Source organism: Balaenoptera borealis (assembly GCF_965194805.1).
Source record: "Balaenoptera borealis genome assembly, chromosome: 1".
Taxonomy (NCBI): Eukaryota; Metazoa; Chordata; class Mammalia; order Artiodactyla; family Balaenopteridae; genus Balaenoptera; species Balaenoptera borealis.
In genome coordinates, this window is record NC_138860.1 from 168,866,308 (window position 1) to 168,891,001 (window position 24,694).

At 42.4% G+C, this 24,694-nt stretch overlaps 1 protein-coding gene across 1 annotated transcript in view; it reads left to right on the forward strand.

The window, feature by feature from the left end:
- Positions 1–3,696: 3,696 nt before the first annotated feature.
- Positions 3,697–24,694, forward strand: part of SPOCD1 (SPOC domain containing 1) — a 169,865-nt gene continuing 148,867 nt past the window's right edge. Inside the window, exon 1 of the mRNA XM_082345336.1 lies at positions 3,697–6,566. The gene's annotated coding sequence lies outside the window, so the exon portion shown is untranslated. The remainder of the gene's footprint in view (positions 6,567–24,694) is intronic.

A 24,694-nucleotide genomic window follows, 5' to 3' on the forward strand; every position in this document is an offset into this window, starting at 1 on the left:
TTTTTCCTTGTGATGAGAACTTCTAGGATTTACTCTCTTAAGAACTTTCATATGTAACATACAGCAGTGTTAATTATATTTATCATGTTGTACATTACATCCCTAGTACTTCTTTATCTTATAACTGGAAGTTTGTACCTTTTGACTGCCATCATTCAATTCCCTCTGCCCCCACTCCCCACCTCTGGTAACCACAAATCTGATCTCTTTTTCTATGAGTTTGTTTGTTTGTTTGTTTGCTTTTGAAGTATAATTGACCTACAACACTATGTCAGTTCCTGTTACACAACATAGTGATTTGAGTTTTTCTTTTTGGCTGCACTATGTGGCTTGCAGGATCCTAGTTCCCCAACCAGGCATTGAACCCAGGCCATGTCAGTGAATGCGCCGAGTCCTAACCACTGGACCACCAGGGAACTCCCCTGATATTTCTCTACACTTCAAAATGATCACCATAAGTCTAGTTATGATATGTCACCATATAAAGATATTATATAGTTATTGACTATATTCCCCACACTATACATTTCATAACCATGACTCATTTATTTTGCAACTGGAAGTTTGTACCTCTTAATCTCCCTCACCTATTTCTTTCCTCCCTCTATCCCCCTTCCCCTCTGGCAACCACCCATTTGTACTCTGTGTCTCTTACTCTGTTTCTGTTTTGTTATGTTTGTTCATTTGTTTTGTTTTTTAGATTCCACATATATGTGAAATCATACAGTATTTGTCTTTCTCTGTCTGACTTATTTCACTTAGCATAATATCCTCTAGGTCCACCCATGTTGTTGAAGTGGCAAGACTTCATTCTCTTTTATGGCTGAGTAATATTCCATTATATATATATATATATATATATGGCACATCTTCTTTATCCATTCATTTATCCATTCACCTATTGATGGGCACCTAGGTTGCTTCCATATCTTGGCTATTGTAAAGAATGCTGCAATGAACATAGGGGTGCATATTTCTTTTCTAATTAGTGTTTTTGTATTCATCAGATAAATACCCAGGAGTGCAATTGCTGGATTATATGGTAGTTCTATTTTTAATTTTTTTGAGGAATCTCCAAACTGTTTCCATAGTGGCTGCACCAATTTACATTCCTACCAACAGTGCATGAGCGTTCCCTTTTTTTCACATCCTCGCCAACACTTATTATGTATTGTCTTTTTTTTTTGGCTGAGCCGTGAGGCTTACTGGATCTTAGTTCCCCGACCAGAGATTGAACCTGGGCCCTGGCAGTGAATGTGCCGAGTCCTAACCACTGGACAGCCAGGGAATTCCCTATATGTTGTCTTTTGGATAATAGCCATTGTGACAGGTGTGAGGTGATATCTCATTACGGTTTTGATTTGCATTTCCCTGATGATTAGTGATGTTGAGCATCTTTTCATATGTTTGTTGACCATCTGTATGTTTTCTTTGGAAACAGGTCTTCTGACCATTTTTAAATTGGGTTATTTGTTTCTTTGATGTTGAGTTGTATGAATTATTTGTATATTTTGGATATTAACCCCTTATCAGATACATCATTTGCAAATATCTTTTCCCATTCAGTAGGTGGCCTTTTCATTTTGTTGATAGTTTCCTTTGCTGTGCAAAAGCCTTTCAGTTTGATGTAGTCCCATTTGTTTATTTTTGCTGTTGTTTTCCTTGCCTGAGGAGACATATCAAAAAAATATTACTAAGACTGATGTCAAACAATTTACTGCCTATGTTCTCTTCCAGAAGTTTTGTGGTTTCATGTCTTACATTTAAGTCTTTACTCCATTTTGAATTTATTTTTGTGTATGGTATGAGAGAGTAGACCACTTTGATTCTTTTGCATATAGCTGTCCAGTTCTCCCAACACCACTTATTGAAGAGGCTATCTTTTTCCCATTGTATATTCTTGCTTCCTTTCTCATAAATTAATTGCCCATATAAGTGTGGGTTCATTTCTTGACTCTCTATTCTGTTCCACTGATCTATGTGTCTGTTTTTGTGCCAGTACCATACTGTTTTGATTACTGTAGCTTTGTAGTATAGTTTGAAGTCAGGGTCAATGAATAATTCTTGACCATCTCCTATGTGCCAGGAATTGTGCATGTTGCTAGGGACATAATAGTGAATAAGATGTGGGCTCCTGTTCTTGGGTTGCTGACAACAGTGGGAGATACAGACAAGTAAACTGGCAGTTGCTTATCGGTATAGTAAATGTTAGAATAGGAGTAAGGTACAAGGTGCTGTGAAAGTACAGAGGAGGGTCACCAATCTGAGGGCTTAAAAAATGCTTCCTGGAGGAGGTGCCATTTAAGCTGAACTTGAAGGGCCTCAGGAATTGGTCATGGGAAGGGCTGGAGAAGAGCATCCCAGGCCTTAAGGGGGCTTAGAGGGGAGCAAGAACTTGGTGAAATTGAGGACCCACAAGGAGTTCAGCATGGCTGGGTCTTAGAGGTATACATCCTGTAAAAAAAGAAATCAGCCTTAAGTTTTGTGTTTTTTAAAATGTAAACCTTTTGAGTTTGCATAGGAAAGACTTTCAAAGGTTTTCCAGCAGCAGAATGACATGGTTCAGGGGACTGTCCAACCCTCAATTGCTTCTCTTCCTGATATCGTCAGTCTTAATAATAATCTGTTGAGCTGTAACTTTGAACCTGATATACTCAATGTTGAAAAACACAAAGCATTCTTGTTGAACACCTCTGGTTATCCCTAACTAGATGAAAAGGAACAGAGGAGGGAAAAATCATTACTCTCTGAGTAATGGAAAAGACCTAGCCAGGAAACTGCCTGAGACCACTTAAATCCTATCATCTGTGAGGCCATAGCCTTGGGGTGTGCAGTGTGGCAAAGAGACTTAGGGCCTGCTTAAAGCTTTTTACAGGACACTTGACAAATCCAGCTTATCAAGGGATGGGACCAGTCAGTTGATTCTGTGCTCCAATAAACTGACTCATTAGGTTTGTCCCTAACCTCTAGGGTAGTTGTGCATAAAATGATTCCTTATTGGCACAGTTGGTCAGCATTTCTTGGGATAATGGTTCACTGCCTGTATAATCAGACTTTTTTTCTTAGACAAGCTCACTAGGGCACTTTCAGATAACTTTTTTGATAGAACGGGCTGTTCTTTACTAGGACCTAGGAACTTGGAATCACAGAAATAATAATAGCCAACATCTACATGTGTTCAGTTTATTTCTCACAATAGTCCTATGACGCTGGTACTGTCATTCCTATTTTGTTGTTGAAAGAATAAAAGTGCAGGGAAGTTAAGTCACTTGCTCAAGGTCACCAGGGATTTGAACCCAGGCAGTCTGACTCGAGAGCCCAAATTCTTTTAAAATGAATTAATCTGGGCTTCCTGGGTGGCGCAGTGGTTGGGAATCTGCCTGCCAATGCAGGAGACACGGGTTTGCGGTCCGGGAGGATCTCACATGCCGCGGAGCAACTAAGCCACATGTGCCACAACTACTGAGCCTGCACTCTAGAGACCGTGAGTCACAACTACTGAGCCCACGCACCACAACTACAGGAACCCACGGGCCTAGAGCCCGTGCTCTGCAACAAGAGAAGCGACCGCGCTGAGAAGCCTGTGCACCACAACAAAGAATAGCCCCTGCTCACCACAACTAGAGAAAGCCCACGCGCAGCAACAAAGACCCAGCGCAACCAAAGATAAATAAATTTATTTATTTTTAAAAATAAATTTATTTTTAAAAAGAATTAAAAAATAAAATTAATTAATCTATTTTTTATTGAAGTATAGTTGCTGTACAATATTATATGTTACAAGTGTACAATATAGTGATTCACAATTTTTATTTTTAATTAATTAATTATTTATTTATTTTGGCCATGCCGTACAGCTTGTGGGATCTTAGTTCTCTGACCAGGAATTGAAGCCATGCCCTCGGCAGTGAAAGTGTGGAGTCCTAACCACTGGACCACCAGGGAATTCCCTACAATTTTTCTTTTTCTTTTGTTCTCTTTTTTCTTTTTGGCCGCGCAGAGCAGCTTGGACAATTTTTAAATGTTATACTCCATTTATAGTTATTATAGAATGTTGGCTAAATTCCTTGTGTTGAACAATATATCCTTGTAGCTTATATTTTTTCTTAACATCTTTATTGGAGTATAATTGCTTTACAATGTTGTGTTAGTTTCTGCTGTATAACAAAGTGAATCAGCTATATGTATACATATATCCCCATATCACTTACCTCTTGCATCTCCCTCCCTCCCTCCCTATCCCACCCCTCTAGGTGGTCACAAAGGCCTGAGCTGATCTCCCTGTGCTATGCAGCTGCTTCCCACTAGCTATCTATTTTGCATTTGGTAGTGTATATATGTCAGTGCTACTTTCTCACTTTGTCCCAACTTACCCTTCCCCTCCCTATGTCCTCAAGTCCATTCTCTTATCCTTGTAGCTTATTTATTTTATACATAATAGTTTGTACATCTTAATCTCCTACCCCTATCTTGCCCCTCCTCCCTTTCCTCTTCCCACTGGTAACCACTAGTTTATTCTCTACATCTGTGAGTCTGTTTCTGTTTTGTTATATTCATTTGTTTGTTTTATTTTTAAATCCACATATGAGTGAAACATACAGTATTTGTCTTTCTCTGTCTGACTTATTTTACTAAGTATACTACCCTCGAGGTCCACCCATGTGGTTGAAATTGGCAAGATTTTACTTTTTTATGGCAGAGTAATATTCCGTTCTGTATATCTATATCTATATCTATATATCTTCTTTATCCATTCATCTGTTGATGGACACTTAGATTACTTCCATATCTTGGCAATTGTAAATAATGCTGCTATGAACAGTGGGGTACATATATCTTTTTGAGTTAGTGTTTTTGTTTTTTACAGATATATACCCAGGAGTGGAATTCCTGGGTCATATGGTAGTTCTATTTTTAGTTTTTTGAGAAACCTCCATACTGTTTTCCACAGTGGCTACACCAATTTACATTCCTACCAACAGTGTGTGAGGGTTCCCTTTCTCCAAATCCTCGCCAACATTTTATTTGTAGGCTTTTTGATGATAGGCCATTCTGACAGGTGTGAGGTGACATCTCATTGTGGTTTTGATTTACTTTTCCTTGATGATTAGCTATGTTAAGCATTTTTTCATGTGCCTGTTGGCCATCTGTATTTCATTTTTGAAATAATGGCTATTCAGGTCTTCTGCCTATTTTTTAATCAGGTTGGTTTTTTTTTTTTGATGTTGACTTATGTGAGCTGTTTATATATGTTGGATATTAACCACTTATCAGTCATATCATTTGCAAATATTTTCTCCCATTTAGTAGGTTGTCTTTTTGTTTTGTTGATGACCTCCTTTGCTATGCAAAAGCTTTTCACTTTAATTAGGTCCTATTTGTTTATTTTTGCTTTTATTTCCTTTGCTTTTAGGAGATAGATCAAAAAAATATTGCTATGATTTATGTCAAAGAGAGTTCTGCCTATGTTTTCCTCTAGGAGTTTTATGGTTTCCAGTCTTATATTTAGGTCTTTAATCCATTTTGAGTTTATTTTTATATATGGTGTTAGAGAATGTTCTAATTTCATTCTTTTCATGTAGCTCTCCAGTTTTCCCAGCACCACCTATTGAAGAGACTGTCTTTTCTCCATTGTATATTCTTGCCTCCTTTGTCATAGATTAATTGACCATAAGTGCGTGGGTTTATTTCTGGGCTCTTTATTCTGTTCCACTGATCTATGTGTCTGTTTTTGTGCCAGTACCATACTGTTTTGATTACTGTAGATTTGTAGTATACTCTCAAGCTAGGGAGTGTGATTCCTCCAGTTCTGTTCTTTTGAGAGCCCAAGTTTTTAAGCACTACACCATAGATGTGACCAATTTAGGAATTTAAAGAAAATGATACAACCATAAACTCCTAAAATTATGTAAATTGGTAAATTTTGGCCTCTAGTTCTATAAAACTAGGTGTAATTATACTGAATTTGGTGATTCTACAATGGCGTCAATACAATGCCTACCAAAAAACATTTACAACACATAAAAACAGAATTTCTTTGTACCATTAAGTTGACCTAAACAAATTAATTTGTTCTCAAACTATTATAATATTAAGTTGCTATGATAAAGCTCATGTTAAGCAATTGTGTTTTCTTTCTTAAAGTTTTAAAAATATTTATTTATCTATCTATCTATTTTGGCCGCGCTGGGTCTTAGTTGTGGCACGCAGATCTTCCTTGCAGCATGCGAACTCTTAGTCGTGGCCTGCATGTGGGATCTAGCTCCCTGACCAGGGATCGAACCTGGGTCCCCTGCATTGGGAGCACAGAGTCTTACCCACTGGACCACCAGGGAAGTCCCTAAGTCATTCTTTACTAAACATTTATTGAGTACTTACTATGTGCAAATTAGGTGTTGGGAATGTAAAAAAAATTTTTTTTAATAAATTTATTTATTTTTGGCTGTGTTGGGTCTTCATTGCTGCGTGCTGGCTTTCTCAGTTGCGGCGAGCGGGGGCTACTCTTCGTTGCGGTGCGCGGGCTTCTCATCGCGGTGGCTTCTCTTGTTGTGGAGCACCAGCTCTAGGTGTGCGGGGTCAGTAGTTGTGGCACACGGGCTTTGTTGCACCGTGGCATGTGGGATCTTCCCGGACCAGGGCTCGAACCTGTGTCCCCTGCATTGGCAGGCGGATTCTTAACAACTGTACCACCAGGGAAGTCCAGGGAATATCAAAATTAATGTCAGTTGCTGCTCTAGTATACAAGCTAGCTGGGAGGCAGAGGTGTTCACAAACTACAGTGTGATAGGTACTCTCTAAGAGAGGTGTCAAAGTGCTATGGAACAGATTTGAAGTTTACTCATTTATTTCACAACTTGGATTTATTTTAATCCCCCTCCCCCTGGCCTAGAAAATGGCCATTTGGGGGCATGTAAAATCTCAGAGAAATACAATTATTTTTAAAATTTTATTTTGCATTCTGTCATAGTATAGGGTATCAATTCCCAATACAACAGAAAAAGATCTGGAGGGATACCCACCAATTTCCAATTGTTACCTTTGAGAAGTGGAACAAAGAGAAAAAAATTTCATCATCACTTTACACCTTTCTATATCGTTTTCAGGTTTTTATTTATTTTCTGGCCACGCCGCATGGCTTGCAGGATCTTTGTTCCCTGACCATGGATTGAGCTTGGGCCATGGCAGTGAAAGCGCCGAGTCCTAACCACTGGACTGCCAGGGAACTCCAGTGTTTTCAATTTTTAATTAAAAAATTGGTTAAAACTCTATGCAATTAAATAAGTAGTATAAGTGAAAGAAAGAAAGGAAATAATGTTTATGGCCGATCTCAGCAAGGAGGATATTGATTTGGGCTTAAAGAATGAGTAGGAGGAATTCATGGAGTAGAGAACGGGGAGAGGATAAAATATAATTACAAAATATCTGATCCTTGTTTCAGATTGGCGTAGTACCTCCTTCACACCTGCCCCTGTAAATTAATTTGTTGATAGCATCTTGTCAGAAAACAAATATATATTGAGTTCCTGCTCTATGCCAGTGTAATAGGTACCAAGGCAGTATAAGTCAGAGTTCCTGCTCTCAAAGCATTTACAGTCCCACTGGGGAATTAAGACAGTCTCAGAACAGTTAGCGACAGCCCATGGTTAAGTGCCAACGGGTTTGGCCCATGAAAGAGTAGGAAAAGCCGAGTACACTGCCAAGGTTTGAGCCTGGGAGCATTGGAACAGTGGTGCCATTTATAAAAATGGAAAGTTGGAAAAGAGAGCTGTTTTGAAAGCAGATATACCTATAGTAAAATATCACAGTCTATGTAAATGACTATTTGACTATGCAAATGAGCAGGGATGCATAACTAATGCTTAGGCTGAAGGGTGCCAGGAACTATAATAATCTCTACCTTTTATTGAATTAGACTCGGTGCCAGGCACTGTGCAGGTTATTTGCATACATTATCATTTAATCTTCACAACAAATCTATGAGGCCATTATGACTGCTGTTATTCAGATGAGGAAGTGAGACTGGGAGAGGTTGGTCTTGCAACCAGTGGGAAAGTGACGTGTTAGGATTTGAACACGCCTGTCCAACTCCAAATCGCTATGACACTATGCTGTGCCATCCAGGAGGATGTTCGAGATACCAACTCTGCCCTCCGGTGTAAGTTGAAGGCATAGACAGGTGTCTCAGCAGGCATCGACCAACTCCTCAGACAGGTAGCTCTCTGTCACCACCACCACACCAACATCAGAGGAAACTCTGAGAAAATGATAACTGCGGAGAATGTGGAGACGAAAGGTCAGAAGAATAAGGAGTAAGCCAAAGAGGTTAAAGAGCCTGGGAAGAAGGAGAGAGAGGGAGAGAGAAAGAGAGAGGGATCAGGGGATCAGAGTCAAGAAAACCATGGGGGACAGGGAGGCGGTCTCAAAAAATTCAGAAGTGATCACCAGGGTCAAATAGTATAGAGATGGCTAGAAGAATCAACAGGGGATTTCCCTGGTGGCACAGTGCTTGGGAATCCACCTGACAATGCAGGGGACACGGGTTCGATCCCTGGTCCGGGAAGATCCCACATGCCATGGAGCAACTAAGCCTGTGCGCCACAACTACTGAGCCTGCGATCTAGAGCCCGCGTGCCACAACTACTGAAACCTGAGTGCCTAGAGCCTGTGCTCTGCAATAAGAGAAGCCACCGCAACGAGAACCCCGTGCACCGCAATGAAGAGTAGCCTCTGCTCACCGCAACTAGAGAAAGCCCACGCACAGCAACGAAGACCCAACGCAGCCAAAAAAAAAAAAAAAAAAGAATCAACAGGAAAGAGACCACTGGCTTTGATAAAATCAATATGCTGCCACAAAGTAAGTCACTTAGAGCAGGCTTTTGTCTCTCAGTAAAAACTACCAAACAGACTATGTGGAGGATGCTGGAAAGAAGGTGATGATTCTTCTGTACCCATGCAGCTAACATTCCCTAAGCACCTTCTAGGTGCTCAGGCTCAGGTGATGGCTGGGCTCTATCCATCCCCTTGACAAGGTCGGTATTATTAATGTTTTCTTAGAGAGGGAGACTGAAGTTCAAAGAAGTGAATTAACTCTCTCAAGGCCACACAATAGAAGTAATGGAACTAGGATCTCAAACCAGGTCTGCGTGGTCCTAAAGGCCTCCCCACTTTCCACCTCACCAATGTCTGTGCTGGAGTGTGCACTGATGGCTCCACGACAATAATGTGAACATCTACCATTTAGTGAGCACTTTTTGGGCACTAAATACTGTGCTAGATAGTTTATGTATATTATTTTGTGACACCCTTTGAAGTAGGTGTTATTAATTCTATTTTACAGGTGGGGAAATTGAAACTCAGAGAGGTTAAGTGGCATGACCAAAGTCACACAGCTAGAAAGCAGTTGAAGTGGCCTATATATGAAGCTGTGGGCTTCTATTGCCTCTCAAGAATTTCTTTTTTTTTTTTAAGTTATTTATTTATTTTTGGCTGTATCGGGTCTTCGTCATTGGGTCTTTGTTGCTGCGCGCAGGCTTTCTCTAGTTGCAGCGAGCTGGGGCTACTCTTCCCTTGTGGTGTGTGGGCTTCTCATTGCGGTGGCTTCTCTTGTTGCAGAGCAGGGACTCTAGGCGTGTGGGCTTCAGTAGTTGTGGCACGCGGGCTCTAGCGCGCAGGCTCAGTAGTTGTGGTGCACGGGCTTAGTTGCTCTGCAGCATGTGGGATCCTCCCGGACCAGGGCTCGAACCCGTGTCCCCTGCATTGGCAGGCGGATTCTTAACCACTGCGCCACCAGGGAAGTCCTCAAGAATTTCTTAAAGGAAATTTCTACTCGGGACCCAATAGGTGACCAGCTAGTTCGCTTAAGTTTTATGTCATTAATTGTATCACATACAGTATCACATACTTCCTGGGTGATTTTCAGTGGCTCGAATGCTGAACTTCTGGTGGCAGTTTCCCTGTATAGCATCAGTATAACTTCAAGACTGCTCTACTGAGTTGCAGTGCTTTCTCTTTATCACATTCCTTGCTTCAACCCAGGGGTTGAGGACAGTGTGTGGCTTTTGAATTTGCCTTTCATCAGGGATGGAGAAAGCCTTGAGAGTTCATCCTTTGCTTTAATTGTTAGAAGTGTTCCAGCAGAATCAGGCATTTGTGGCTGGCCAGTGCCACTCCCTGGCTGTTGCAGCAGCCAACATCACTTTTCCTGTCTCAACTTGGTGGGAAGAGGCTGGCTGGGTCGATAGAGGCGTCCACTCGGCAGTCAGGGCCTATGAGACAGCTAAATATTCTCCCAGAACCTTCGCTCTGGCCTGGGCAAAACCTAGTGAAGGCACCAACTTAGTGACAGCAGCCTGCGGGGCGAGGAGGTAGACATGGAGATTTCCCTGTGGGGTTCTGGGCAGAAAGAAAGCTGGAGATGGGCTGACATGTGATTGGTGGACCCGAGCAAGGAGGAAGCAGTAGGCCCAGTACATACATCTCTTCCCCTTAGTCATTAGTGAGGGCCTCAGGGAAAATGTCAGCCTTCCTGATCTGATATCATCTCTAGCCCCTGCTGTATATAACTTGAGCGATTCTCTCTGTGCACATGGTCAGCAGCAGATTTTTCTCAAGGTGAAAGCAATTAGGCCTTCGTCTCCTCCTCCCCCTGCTGCTGGAAAGAAAAGGAAGATGCAAGGGAAGCCGTCTCTGCTCCTGCCGAGGTCAGCCAGGCTGCCCTGGCTCGTTCTGGTAATTGGCTCCCCCACCTGCTCACACCTCTCACAGGTTGTCCTGGTCTCAGGCATTTCGGTGTCCCTCAGGGCTGACGCACTGAAGAGGGCAGAGCTGCTGCCTTTACGCTTCTCTCCAGAACAAGAAAGAGGGCATCTCACCCCGCCCGGGGCAGAGAATTAGCTGGAACACTGTGAGCCGGGCCTGAGCAGCACACACAGGTGGGGCTGCCTCTCTCTGGAAGATTCAAAGCCAGGCAGGAGAAAACTCTTTGGAAGGTGGAAGAATTTATTCATTTGGTTAACAGCTATGCCAAGCACTCTGCTAGGAGTTCCTGGTCCCTGTCATCTTGGAGCTGAGGAGAGCACTGTGGGTACAGGAGGTAGAGGGGTGGGATAGGTAGGGAGCAGGAATTACAAAGGTCTGAATGTCGCAACAGAGGAGGGCAGGATACCACGGGGACCTGATCTACCATAGACATCAGGGAGGGCTGCTTGGAGGAAGAGACTTTTGAAAAAGGGATAAAATCTCATGATAAAATATTTAAAGGTAAAAAGGGGAAAAATTGAAAATAGAAGCTTCTGATTATCCGCCCCTCCGCTCCCTAGTAGTAACAGCTGTTAATACAGTACTTTTTCAGGAATTTTGCTTATGTAGCCAGGTGTAAATACATATATATGGCACTCCTTTTAAAAAATGGGATTCTATTAAGCACCTACTCTGCTGCTTACTTTTCCTCACTTCACAATGTACCCTGTGCCTTTTTCCACGTCAGGACAAGCTTTGCCTCATTCCTTTTGAAGGCTGTGTGTGGTACGAGGAAGTGATTTTTGAAAAGGCAAAACCTGAAGAACGAGTGACGTTAGGAAGGCAAAGGGGGTGGTGCTCTAAGGAACAGAATGTCGGAAGACAAAAACAACATAGATCTCCCGAACCATACCTCCTAACGTCTCCCCTCCTCAGGTTTTCAGACCTCCCTCCCTCTCCCTAGGGCCACACTTCCCAACTCTAATTTGCAAAGCGATTCAGCTCTTTTGTCTTGCCTAGCCCTGGGGAGCTTCATTCTTCATTCCAAAGCAGCTTATTAAGTATTTTCCTAAACAAAGATCCCTATACCCAGAGAAAAATTATGCCACTCCCCTAACAGACAAAAGTATCTGCAGGCAGTTGTAGTTTTAAATAGCAGTTAAGGGGAAAAAATCTGTTACATAAAGCACCTGGCAGTTTTTAAATGGTGGCTGTTTGTTACTATTATTATTTTACATGTGCTGATGGATGAGTTCGCTGCTGCAAGAACCCTTCCTTCATCCTGGAGCACCGACCTCTTGGTTGGCAGCTTTTAAGTGCAGGGATGGTGTTTTATTTGTCTTCATACTCCTAGCTCTCAGCACAGGGCCTGGCACAGAGCAGACATGCCAGAAATAAGTGCTGAGTTGAACACTCGGGGGCTGGAGTGTGCTGCTCTGAGCAGACGCTGAGTCCTGAATGCTGTGGGCCTGCTGAGATCTGAACCCCAATATAGATGCTTTGGAACAATAGAGATCAGAATCAAAAAAAGACTTCTGGCCCTGGGGGACTTCACCATCAAGCTGGGCCCGGGGAACTGTCATCTCATATCACAAACTGTAAAATATTGTTAGTCCCTGGGTCAGCGCTATCATAATTTCTTTTGTCTTTTGGAGGAGGGGCTAAGCTTCCCTCCTGGATTTTAGGTATAAAATAGATACAGTAATGTGCACAAATCTTTTTTTTAACTCTTCTAAGTACTTTATTTTTATTGAACTATAGTTGCTGTACAATATTATGTAAGTTACAAGTGTACAATATAGTGATTCACAATTTTTAAAGGTTATACTCCATTTATAGTTATTATAAAATATTGGCTATATTCCCCGTGTTGTACAAATGCACAAATCTTAAACGAACAGCTGGATAAATTTTTATACTGTAAGCACCTTTATAATCACCATCCAGATCAAGATACAAAACATTTTCAGCACCCTGGCAAGCCTCCTGTGGCTCCCTTTCAGGTGCATCCCCTCCCACAATAGAAACTACTGTTTCTGGCCTCTATCACCATCAACTAGTTATACCTGTTTTTGAGCTTTTTATAAATGAAATCACAGTCTGGCTTCCTTCATTCAACATTGTAACTGTTAAGATTCATCCATGTCAGTACTTAGTTCTTTTTTTTTTTTTTTTTTTAATGTGCACTTCTCTGATGTCTAGTGAATTTGAATATTTCTAGAATCTGGGCTCCTAACGGTTAATTTGCTTCTTTTTTTTAAAATTATTTGCTTTATTTTTAAAATTTTATTTATTTATTTATTTATTTATGGCTATGTTGGGTCTTCGTTTCTGTGCGAGGGCTTTCTCTAGTTGTGGCAAGCGGGGGCCACTCTTCATCGCGGTGCACGGGCCTCTCACTATCGCAGCCTCTCTTGTTGCGGAGCACAGGCTCCAGACGCGCAGGCTCAGCAATTGTGGCTCACGGGCCTAGTCGCTCCGCGGCATGTGGGATCCTCCCAGACCAGGGCTCGAACCCGTGTCTCCTGCATTGGCAGGCAGATTCTCAACCACTGCGCCACCAGGGAAGCCCAGTACTTAGTTCTTTTTTAATGTGTATGGTGTAGTATTGTATTGAATGAACAGATAACAAAGGACATTTGGTTTGTTTGCAGCTTTTGGCTCTTCTTTTTTTAAAAATTTATTTATTTTATTTATTTTTGGCTGCGTTGGGTCTTCGTTGCTGCACACGGGCTCTCTCTAGTTGCAGCGAGCAGGGGCTACTCTTCGGTGCAGTGCGCGGGCTTCTCATTGTGGTGGCTTCTCTTGTGGAGCACGGGCTCTAGGCGCACGGGCTTCAGTAGCTGTGGCACGCGGACTCAGTAGTTGTGGCTCGCGGGCTCTAGAGCGCAGGCTCAGTAGTTGTGGTGCACAGGCTTAGTTGCTCCGTGGCATGTGGGATCTTCCCGGACCAGGGCTTGAACCTGTGTCCCCTGCATTGGCAGGCGGATTCTCAACCATTGCGCCACCAGGGAAGCCCCTTGGCTCTTCTGAATAATGCTGTTATGAACATTCTTTTACGCATCTTTTGGCGGACTTAAGCACTTATTTCTCTTGGCTATATATATATGTGAGTAGAATTGCTAGGTCATAGTGGATACATATGTTTTGCTTTAATAAATAACGCCATTTTCCCAAAGTGGTTATGCCAATTTACACTCCTATTAGTAGTGTATGGGAGTTCTGTTTGTTCGGCATCCTTGCTAATACCCGATATTTTCATTCCTTTTAATTTCAGCCATTCTGGTAGATGTGTAGTGGTATCTCATTGTTTTCATGTGTTTTCCCTAATGAGTAATGATGTTGTTTTCATATGCTTATTATTGGCCATTTGGTTGTTCTTTTCAAAGAGTCTGATCAACCTTGATCCTCTCACCCAGAAGTGTCTCACCCACACTTCAATGACCATCCTTGTGCTGCCTCCAGAGGTTCTGCTCCTAAACTCTCCACCCACATATCCAGCTGGCTCTTTGATATCTCTAACAGGATGACCCTCTTGCTCCTCAAAAACAACATCCCAAATTGAAATCTTTTTTTTTTTTTTACATATATCCACTCTTTTTTTTTAGATTCTTTTCCCATATAGGCCATTACAGAGTATTAAGTAGAATTCCCTGTGCTTATCAATTATCCATTTTATATATAGTAGTGTGTATATGTCAATCCCAGTCTCCCAGTTTATCCCTCCCCCCCCATCCCCTGGTAACCATAAGTTTGTTTTCTACATCCGCAACTCTACTTCCAAACTGAAATCTTCATCTCCTCTTAACTCCAAATCCGTTTTCCTTCCCTTCTGCTCAGGCGCAGTTCATAATCTGGCCCATCATCTTCATTCTCACTGTTCCTCTTAACGTTCAGGCCACAATCTCACATATCTCAAGAAACTTGCATGACCTGTTTTCTCCTTTCTCCTTTCATGCCCCTCCTTGTCCTGAGACCTCCTCAAGTCTCAGTTTACAGTCACTTCCTCTGGGTTAGGTGCTGCCTATGCACTCCCCCAGCCACTTCCTTCCCACCATGTCATTTATCACACTGTGTTGTAATTACCAGGATCATTGCCTGAATCCCTGGATCAACCGTCTGTTGTTTTTGCCTACTCAGCATTCATTCCCCTCTTCTTAGTTAGTACTGCAATTTTCCCTGGGAACAATCCCTCCACCCTCAATCTGTGTGGTCTAGGTAGAGCTGCACAGAAGGGTGTGCCTATCACTCAGGCCTGGCTAGTCAGCATATTCCATCCTTAAGCCCCATAACTGGGTCAGTGTTAAGCGTGGAATCAAGGTAATTGATCAGAGCCAATCTTGCGATTTTTACTGGAACAACTGGGAAAGAAACAGTCTTTTTCAGGGGCGGGGGTGGAGGGATGGTACTGACAGGCTAAGAAGAAAACCTGGAGCGAGGGGCAGCCATCATGCCACCACAAGGAGAAAAGCTGCCTGAGAATGGAGGAAACCCAGAGGAGAGCAGAGTCAAGGTAGGAAGAGACTGAATCCCACTGACATTTTTGAGCCCCTGGATCAACCAGCCTGAAGCCCATCCTACCAACTGACTTTTCAATTAAGTGAGCCAATAAATTCCCCTTTGTTGAATCCAATTTGAATTGGTTTCTGTCACTTGCAACAAAAAATGTGCTAATACACTCCCCCACTAGACTGCAAACTCCGTGAAGGCTGCAGTGCCTGGCATAGGATAGGAATTCAGCAAACAGGGGTTTAAGGAAGGAAAAGAAGGGGGTCCTCTTCTTCACTTTGCTAGGTCCTTCCTCTCGACTTCCCCTGCCAGCTGATGCTCCAGCACCATCCTCAAGTTTACCCTTGCTGGTCTGAGGGTTGTTCACTCATTCTCGGCCATGGATCTCTGTTCCCTGATTCCTCTTTAAGCTTACCTGCCTGTCCCACTAGACACTCTGATGGCTGTTCCTCAGCTCTCTGTTCTCCAGATTTTCTTTGCTGGTCAATCCAACCAGCCACACATTCTAGGTGGGAGATCTCTCCTCTGCATTACTGGAACACATGGATTCTACAGAAAAAGCACTCCTCCAGAGCATGTTTTTCATTTTTAGTGCTTTGATGGGTTTTCAAATAATCTCACTTAGCCTTATTGTCAAACTACAGAGTAGCAGTTGTTAAATGCATAAGTTCAGGAGGCTGACTCAAAGGGTCAAATCCCAGCACTGTCACTTACCAACTGTGTGACTTTGAGGAAGTTACTTAACCTCTCTGTGCCTCAGATGCCTCATCTATATAAAATGGAGATGATAACAGTGCTTACTTTATAGTGTTTTTGTGAGAATTAAATGAACTGATTACTGTAAAAAGACTTGTTTACACTGCGGGAAAAATACCACATGAAACATTTCACAAAGGAAGTGAAAACAAGGCCAATTTTCCAAGTGGCTAAAGACGGTTTGTTGGCAGTGGGAAATGGGGCAGGCTAATAGCCTGAGTGTCTTACCAGTAACTCCTAGTCGGTTCCTTTGCTTTCTCTATTCTGTCCTTAATGTGTTCTGACATCACTAATGAAATTTTCTTCAAGTGTTTGGCATCTCATTAGGATTTGAGAGCCAGAGTGGTGACCAAGTGGATTTAACCACAAAGGGACGGTGGTGATGTCTGCTGCAAAAACTTGGGAGATAACGTTACTTACAGCGTACAAAGTATGTGCATAATAAGTTAGGTTCCTTGACTGTGATGCCAGCACATGTATATCCATGTCAGAGAGAAGATTCAGGAACTCCTCCAGCTGCTACCTAACTCTGGGACTGCACATAGCTGGGCTGTAGTAAAACATTTCGGTTTTAGGAGCTTGGGCTTCATAGCTGGTCATTCCTGGGTTTAGGTCTCATCTCCTCCTGTTGCTTGCTTGTGTGAACTTAAACTAGTAATTTAATCCTCTCTGAGCCTCAGTTTTCTCCTCTGTAGAAACGGATAAAGTAATTGCTTCTAAGGTGCCAATCTGAAGGGTGCCAATGACAACATATTCTATATATCGATAGCACCTACTTTACAAGGTGGTCATGAGGATTAAATGAGATGGTTTCTACAAGGCAGTTAGCTCAGTGGTGTGCGCATAGGAAGCACTCAGTAAATATGAGTTGCTATTATTAGTTATTTTACATGCAGAAGTACTTCTGGTAATAATCACCATAATAGCAGGAGAGTGTAGGTCAGGCAAGTTAATGAGGAAGGTTTCTGAGGAGATCCTAGGGCTTAAACTGGATTTGAAAGGTAGGGAGGAAACTATTTTGGCAAAAAAAAGATTAGGGTGAGTTGTTTTGTAAAGGAAGAAGAGGGAACAGGTGTCTGTGTGGCCAAAATGAGACACTTGGATGCCGCTCAGCCCTGTCCTTAGGGCCCTGTTGGGCCCTTGCCAGTAGTGGGGAATCCCAGAAGCTTCTCTGGCTTGGCTGCAGAAGGAAAGAGACATCTCCTATGGAGAGAAAGGGAAGTCACAGAGCTGCTGCCTCGTGGTGCCCGAGACTGGGGCCAAACTGGCCGGTGGACAGATTTCCGTGGAGGCAAGGGAGCTGGCGGGGTGAGGGCCTCAGGGTCAGTCCAGGACTCTCTGGCCATGTGGGCAGCTGGCCTGGCGGCTTCTTTCTCCCTGCAAGGTTAGCATCTTCTTCCCACATGCTCAGAATCCCTATTTCCTGTGGGCCAACCTGGGGCTCTTCTCTAGGGAAGGAGGGTGAGCACTGTACAAGGAAGACCAAAGGGAACTATGAGAGTTTTAAAACTCTGCTCTGAGCTTCCAAAAAGTCTTCATGGGACTGTGGGAGAGACAGCCAGACCAGGCTGTGGGGCTAGTTCCTGCCTACCCCTCCAGACCCACCCCTCATCCTGTTCTGGGTCTGACTTGTTTCGCTATACCCGCAGGCCCCTTTGCCTTCTGGCTTCTTGCTGGGCATGTTCAAGGGGGAGTCTGTGGATGAGAGGCAAGAGGAGAGAAAGGTATTAGTGCCCCTGGCTCCCTCCACGGCTGGCGGCTGGCGGTGTGCTGTGATTGACAGTCACTGCTCTTCTTAAGGAGGCCTCTTCTCCCAAACTCCCTCCCTCTGGGTTCAGGTGACTATCTCTCCTCTTTCCCTTCAGGCCTAGGGGTGGTGACAACTCCTCAGCTGTTACTAGCCCTAGGTTACCACACTACCCCTTGTGGTTCTCCTACACCGTCTGTACCGTAGTAAACAAACCCTCTTCAAATAATTCTAATTTCAATGTGCCATCTGCTTTCAGTTGGGACCCTGACTGATGCCTTTGCCAAATAAGGATTCTTTTGGTTGTCTTAAGGGAGAAAGAGAGAATGTGAATTCTTGTCTTGTTATTGCCTCATGTACCTGAAGCTTGAGGTACAGACTTTAGATGTATCTGCTCAAGTGTTTAGGCAAGAGCTCAAAGTCTGCAGGCTTGAGTCTTTTTCCATCCTTCAGCTCTATTTCCTTTGGATTTGCTTGGCACTCAGGCAACCCCCAGCGAATCCAGGCTTATATCCTCCCAATGTCAAGTCCACAACCAGGTTCATCTCTTTCCCAATGGATTCAACAAAGGTCCAGCATTCTCATTGACTCCGCATGGGTCACAAGTCCACTCTCAAATCAATTACTGTGACCAGGGAGATGGAATAAGCAATTGGCCAGACGTGGGTCACATGCTCTCCCCTGGAGCTTGAAATAGAGGTGTCAACTCCACCCAAATCACAAGGCCTAAGAGTGGGGGAGGGTGGTTCCCCAAAGAGAGTGACGGTACTTTAACCAAAAGAGGAGTGTGCCTGCTGAGCAGGGCAAAATCACAAGAGTCTATTCTACCTGGCTGTGTGAATTTAGAAAAGTAACCTAACCTCTGGAACTTTTATGTCCTCTTCTCCAAGAGTACTAAGAATAGCTAGTGATTATTGAGCAGTTAATGTGTGCCAGGCCCTACACTAAGGGTTTTAGATGAATCTTTGTTTAGTAGGGACCATTTTTCCTCCTCTCTACAGAAAGGTAAAACAGCTTTCCCAGAGTCACAAAAGCCTAGATGTGGCAAAGATGGAATTTGAGCCCAGGTTTGTCTGACACAAGAGCATACACCGCTATACCAAACTGCCTGTTAGTTTAGAGCCCAGCTTGTAGGGTTGTTGTGAGGATTAAAAGAGATAAAAATACAGCCAACGTTTATTGTGCTCTTACTATGTGCCAGGCCCTGGGCCCAATGCTCTAACATGGATTCATATTGAATTCTTGGAACAACTCTCTCAGCCCTGAAAACACCTAGCACAGCCCCTGGCCCAGTAGGAATTCAATGATACCTTTCCTCCTCTTATGCTCCTGATTTTCCCCTTCGTGTTGGTTCTAGCATCTATCTCCCCTGTGTTCTAGGTTCTTCAAAGTTGCACGGGGTCTCTGAGCTATTTACCCTTCTGCCTAGAAGCTGAGAAAAACCAGGCTCAGGACCCACAGAAGGTTGGAGAAGTCCTCATGGGGAGACAGGGCTCAATCAGAAGAGAGCAGGTGGGAAAATAGGCATGAGGGAAGTGATGTGACTGGCATCACAGCATCTGTGTTTTTCCCCTGAGCAACTTTGGTCACTTTTAAACATCTCGAGGGATTGGGGTTTACCCGTTAGGGAAGTGAGAGAAGTAGGTGTGAGGACCAGATATAAGTTCTGGTTTTCCCTCCAATCCCCCGGCCTGCTTTCATCCTGAGGCTACTTGTCCATTATCTTTGACTCTTCCTTTCTTCTCTTTGTCCTATTAGGTGCCAGGACCCAATGATTCTCCCAGATAATTGTTGTTACCTGAAAGATTGTTTGTTGAAAGCTTTGACAAAGTTTTCTCCATCGGGATTGTGGGCAGGGACTGTATCTTTCATTGTTTGTGCTTCCAGCAACTAGATGCATGTTTAATTGAACTTAATATTAGTGATAATTTGTTCAGAGCCTCCTGTGAACCAGTTATTTTACTGATCATCACATTTTATCCTCACAACAACCTTGTGTTATAACTACTGTTTTTATCCCTATTTTACAGAAGAGGAAAGTGTAGCTCTGAGAAGATAGGTGACTTGTCTAAGGTCATGAGGCTAGCAAATGGCTAAACGGTAAGCCAATGAGTAGCTTGGACCTCTCTTTTGAACTCCAGACTCGCATGTCCAACTGCTTATTTAACGTATCCTCTTGAATGTCCAATGGGATCTGAAAATTAACATGTCCAGGATTGAGTTCCTGGTGTCCACTCTCCCCAGCCCCCGATCAGTTAATTGCAACTGCATCTTTTAGTTGCTCAGGACAGAAACCTTGAGTTATCCTTAACTTCTCTCTCTCATACACACTAGCTCCAGGCTATCAGCACACTTGGTCAGCTCTACCTTCAAAATACCTCCAGATTTGACCCTTTCTCACTCTCTCTACTGCTCCCTTTCTTTCTTTTCTTTTCTTTTTTTTTTTTTTTTTGGTGCCACAGGGATCAGGATCAAACCCGGGGCCCTGCAGTGGAAGCGCGGGGTCCTAACCACTGGACCAGCAGGGAATTCCCCTCTACTGCTCCCTTTCTGGTCTAAGCCATCATCATCAGTCACCTGGATTATTGTAATAGCCTCCTTGCTGGTTTTCTTGCTTCTGCCTTTGCCCTCTTTAATCTATTCTCAACAGATTCAGATGTCACCCCTCTGCTCGAAAGCTTCAACGGGTAAATGGATGAGTAAAAGCTAAAGTCCTGACTCTAAGCTACAAGGCGTTATCTGAGCTGCCTTCCTGAGACTTCTCTGACCTCATGTTCTAGTTTCCTCCTCCCTACCACTTCAGAGCCTTTGCATATGCTGTTTACTCTGCCTGGAAATCTCTTCCCCCAGATACACACATGACTTGCTTCTGGATCTCTTTCAGGTCTTTGTTCCAATGCCATCTTCTCATGAGGCTTTTCCTGGACATTCTACTCCAAATTTGACACCCTCCACTGATATTTCCTATTCTCCTTCCCTGTGCTATTTTTTTCTCTTTAGGACTTAGCACCATCTAAGATAATATATACTCTGGTTTATTACCAGTCTTCTCACTAAAATGTATGCTCCTTTATAGCAGGGGTTTGGTCAGTTTTCTTCAAAGCTGACTCTCCAACTCCTTTAGCAATGCCTGGCACATACTAGGTGTTTGCTAAATATTTGTTGAATAAACTTATGAATGAATGAATTTAGAAGGAGAAATGAGGTCTGTTGACTCATCCCATTGCTTCATGCTACCTCTCCAAACTCAATGTCTCTGTGATACACAAGTAGCTATTTGATGGTGCTCACACCAGGCCCGCAGTGCTGCTGGGGTTCTTGGGGATTAGTCAGTAAATAGCACCCTCCCTGCTTGAAAAAGTTCTGAACGATTTGATAAATAAGATGAAGAAATAAGATATATGGAGACTAAAATAGCAGCCTTATTATTGATAAAACTGATGTTGGAGGGAGTAGCTTATGTCTGTGGCTAGGTGTGCTTCCTAATATTGACCCCCAGAATTAGACCAGCTAACCACCCTTCACTGGCAGTGCCTGATGCTGTAGAGAAATAGACATAGAGAAATAGGCAGAACGCCACCTCCAGGAGGAAACGAGTGTGCAGAAATGCACATACAGTTCTTTATCCCAAACTCAGATAGATTAAGTCATTTCTCTCCTTTAGGAGAGGAATGAGTTGGAGGCAGAGAGGAGCCAGGATTATTACGTCAATGGATGCCTTTCCCATGGAAGGGAAAGATCAGGAAGAAGTTATGAGTGTTTCCCATTTAACGATCACCAACTCTTTTTTTTTTAAGCAACAGCTTTTTTGACATATAATTCACATACAATAAAACTCATTTTTCAGTATAAAACTCAGTGATTTTTAGTATATTTACAGAGTTGTGCAATCATCACCACACTCTAATTCCAGAAGATTTTCATTGCTCCAATGTCCTTTGAAGCACAAAAGATTTTTAATGTTTACAAAGCCCAATTTATCTATTTTTTCCTTCTGTTGCTTGTCCTTTTGGTGTCATATCCAAGAAACTATTGCGTAATCCAATGTCATAAAGATTTGCTCCTATATCTTCTTCTAAGAGTTTTGTGGTTTTAGCTTTTACATTTAGGTCTATGATATATTTTGAATTAAATTGTTTATATGGTGTGAGTAGGGATCCAACTTTGTTCTCTTGCCTGTGGATATCCAGTTGTTTCCTTTGCATTCTTGTCTAAAATTAATTGAACAGGGACTTGCCTGGTGGTCCAGTGGTAAAGAATCTGCCTTCCAATGCAGGGGACACCAGTTCGATCCCTGGTCAGGGCACTAAGATCTCACATGCCCGCGGGGCAACTAAGCCCACGCGCCACAACCACTGAGCTCGCACGCCTCAACTAGAGCCCGTGTGCCACAAACTACAGAGCCTATGTGCTCTGGAACCCGTGCTCCACACCACAGAGAGAAAACCCGCATGTCACAACTAGAGAGAAGACTGTGCCACAACAAAAGAGCCCGCGTGCCGCAACTAAGACCCGACGCAGCCAAAAATAAGTAAAATAAATAAATGATAAATAAATCTTTAAAAAATAAAATACAATTAATTGAACATAAATGTAAAGGTTTACTTCTAGACTCTCATTTCTATTTCATTAACCTTATTTTTATTCATATGCCAGTACCACACACTGGTTATTTTAGCTATGTAAGAAGCTTGAAATCCCTCCCTGCCCCGATTGTTTTGGCTATTCTGTGTCATTTGCATTTCCATATAAATTTTAGGATCAGCTTGTCAATTTCTGCACAAAAGCCAGCTGAGATTTTGATAGGCATTGCATTGAAACTGTAGATCAGTTTGGGGACCATTGCCATCTTACTCCCCAGAACGCCATCTGTTCATTCCAATCCATGAACAGATTTCTTTCCATTTAGGTCTTAGATATGTTTTGGGTCTTCTTTTAATTTCTTCTTTTATTTTTTTCAACAGCGTTTTGTAGTATTCAGTGCATGTCTTATACTCCTTTTGTTAAATTTGTTCCTAAGTGTACTATTCTTCTTGATGCCATTGTAAAGAAAATTATTTTCTCAGTTTTGTTTTCAGATTGTTCATTGCTAGTTATTATGGACTGAATGTTTATGTCCCCACAAAGTTCATTCGTTGAAATCCTAATCTCCAATGTGATGGTATTAGGAGGTGGGGCCTTTGGGAAATGATATGGTCATGAGGGTGAGCCCAGTGAATGGGATTAGAGCCCTTATAAAAGGGACCCCAGAGAAAACAGCTGTCTGCAACCAGAAGAGGGTCCTCACCAGAACCTGACCATGCTGACACCCTGGTCTCAGACTTCCAGCTTCCAGAACTGTGAAAAATAAATTTCTGTTGTTTTAAAGTCACCCAATCTGTGGTATTCTATGATAGCAGCCTGAATGGACTAAGACACTAGTGTATAGAAATTCAATTGGTTTTTGTGTATTGATCTTATATCCTGCAACCTCGCCGAACTCATTTACCAGTTCTAATAGTCTTTTTTTTGTGTGTGGATTCCTTAGGATGTCCTATATCATGTCATCTGCAAATGGAAATAGACTTCTTACTTTCCAATCTAGATGCCACAATCCCCAACTCTTATCCTGTCTTTCATTCTTCTCACACATAGCCTTTAGGCCAATCTGCCTAGTGTTTTGCTTTCAGCTTAGAGTAGGAGTTGGAGACCCATGTTCCAGCCAAGTTTTGCTGCTGATCTATTTCTGTTTCTTCAGGTATAAAATTCTTTTGAAGAAATGACAAATTATAATGAGAAAATATATATGAAGATTGTAAATGTTTTTCCCTGCATCTATTATGTACCGGGCCCTGTATTCAACAGGACCATCACAATGTTCATCCCCAGAGGGTGCCAATAATATAGAAAACAATGTAAATAATGCCATATGGAAGTGTGCAATAAGATTTTCCCGATTCCAAATGCTTGTCTTCAATCCTCACAATAATGTGATGAGATTGATGTTACTAATTCCCTTTTAGAAATGAGAAAATCAGGGTTCAGAGTAGTTAAGTGACTTACTTAAGGTCATGCAATTGGTTAAGTCTCAGATTCTGGATTTGAACCCAAGTCTTTCTGATTCTATTATATCAAACTGTCTTTTGAAAAATATTATTTTAAAAATTTAAACAAATTTTATCTTAAAAAGTAATACATACACATGGCAAATAACTTAACAGTACAAAAGGATATACAGTGAGAGTAGGTCTCTTTCTTATTGCTATCTCCAGAGACAGTCATTATTATTAATTTCTGGTATTTCCTTCCAATGTATTCTATACATATCTAAATAGATATGTATACAGTTATACAGATCCTTATTTAAGACACACACACTCACATTTATTGATGGTTACGTATCTTGCTTGTTTTTTTTTGTTTTTTTGTTTTTGTTTTTTTTTAACTTAACAATGAATCTTGGAGATCATTCCACAGCAGCACATGAAGATCTACCTCATTCTTTTAAACAGCTGCATACTATACCATTTTGTCCAAATGCTCCCATATTGAGGGATATTTAGATTATTTCCAGTTTTTTGCTGTTACCAACAATTCTTCAGCAATCATCCTTGTATGAATTTATTTGTACATGTCAAGCTGCCTTGGCAAATACTTGAAAAGTAATTAGAACCATACAAGAACAAGAGCTTTTATAATTAGGATGACTGCATTTATCTTCTTGCAACCCTGCCTCTACTTTCTCAAACCTCAGGTCCAGACCATCAGTGCTCTCTAGTGGGCAGGAAAGGTCCCCATCACTGGCTCAGCACCCCACCCTCAGACAGGCCATGACCTGGGCTTAGCCAGGCTGAGTCTAATGACTGCAAGCCCATCTGGACAGTGCTGTCCACACCAAGCCAGAGACTCCCAGGAAACATTCTATTCCAACTGCTAGATCAAGTGGTGGTGTGCAGCACACTGATG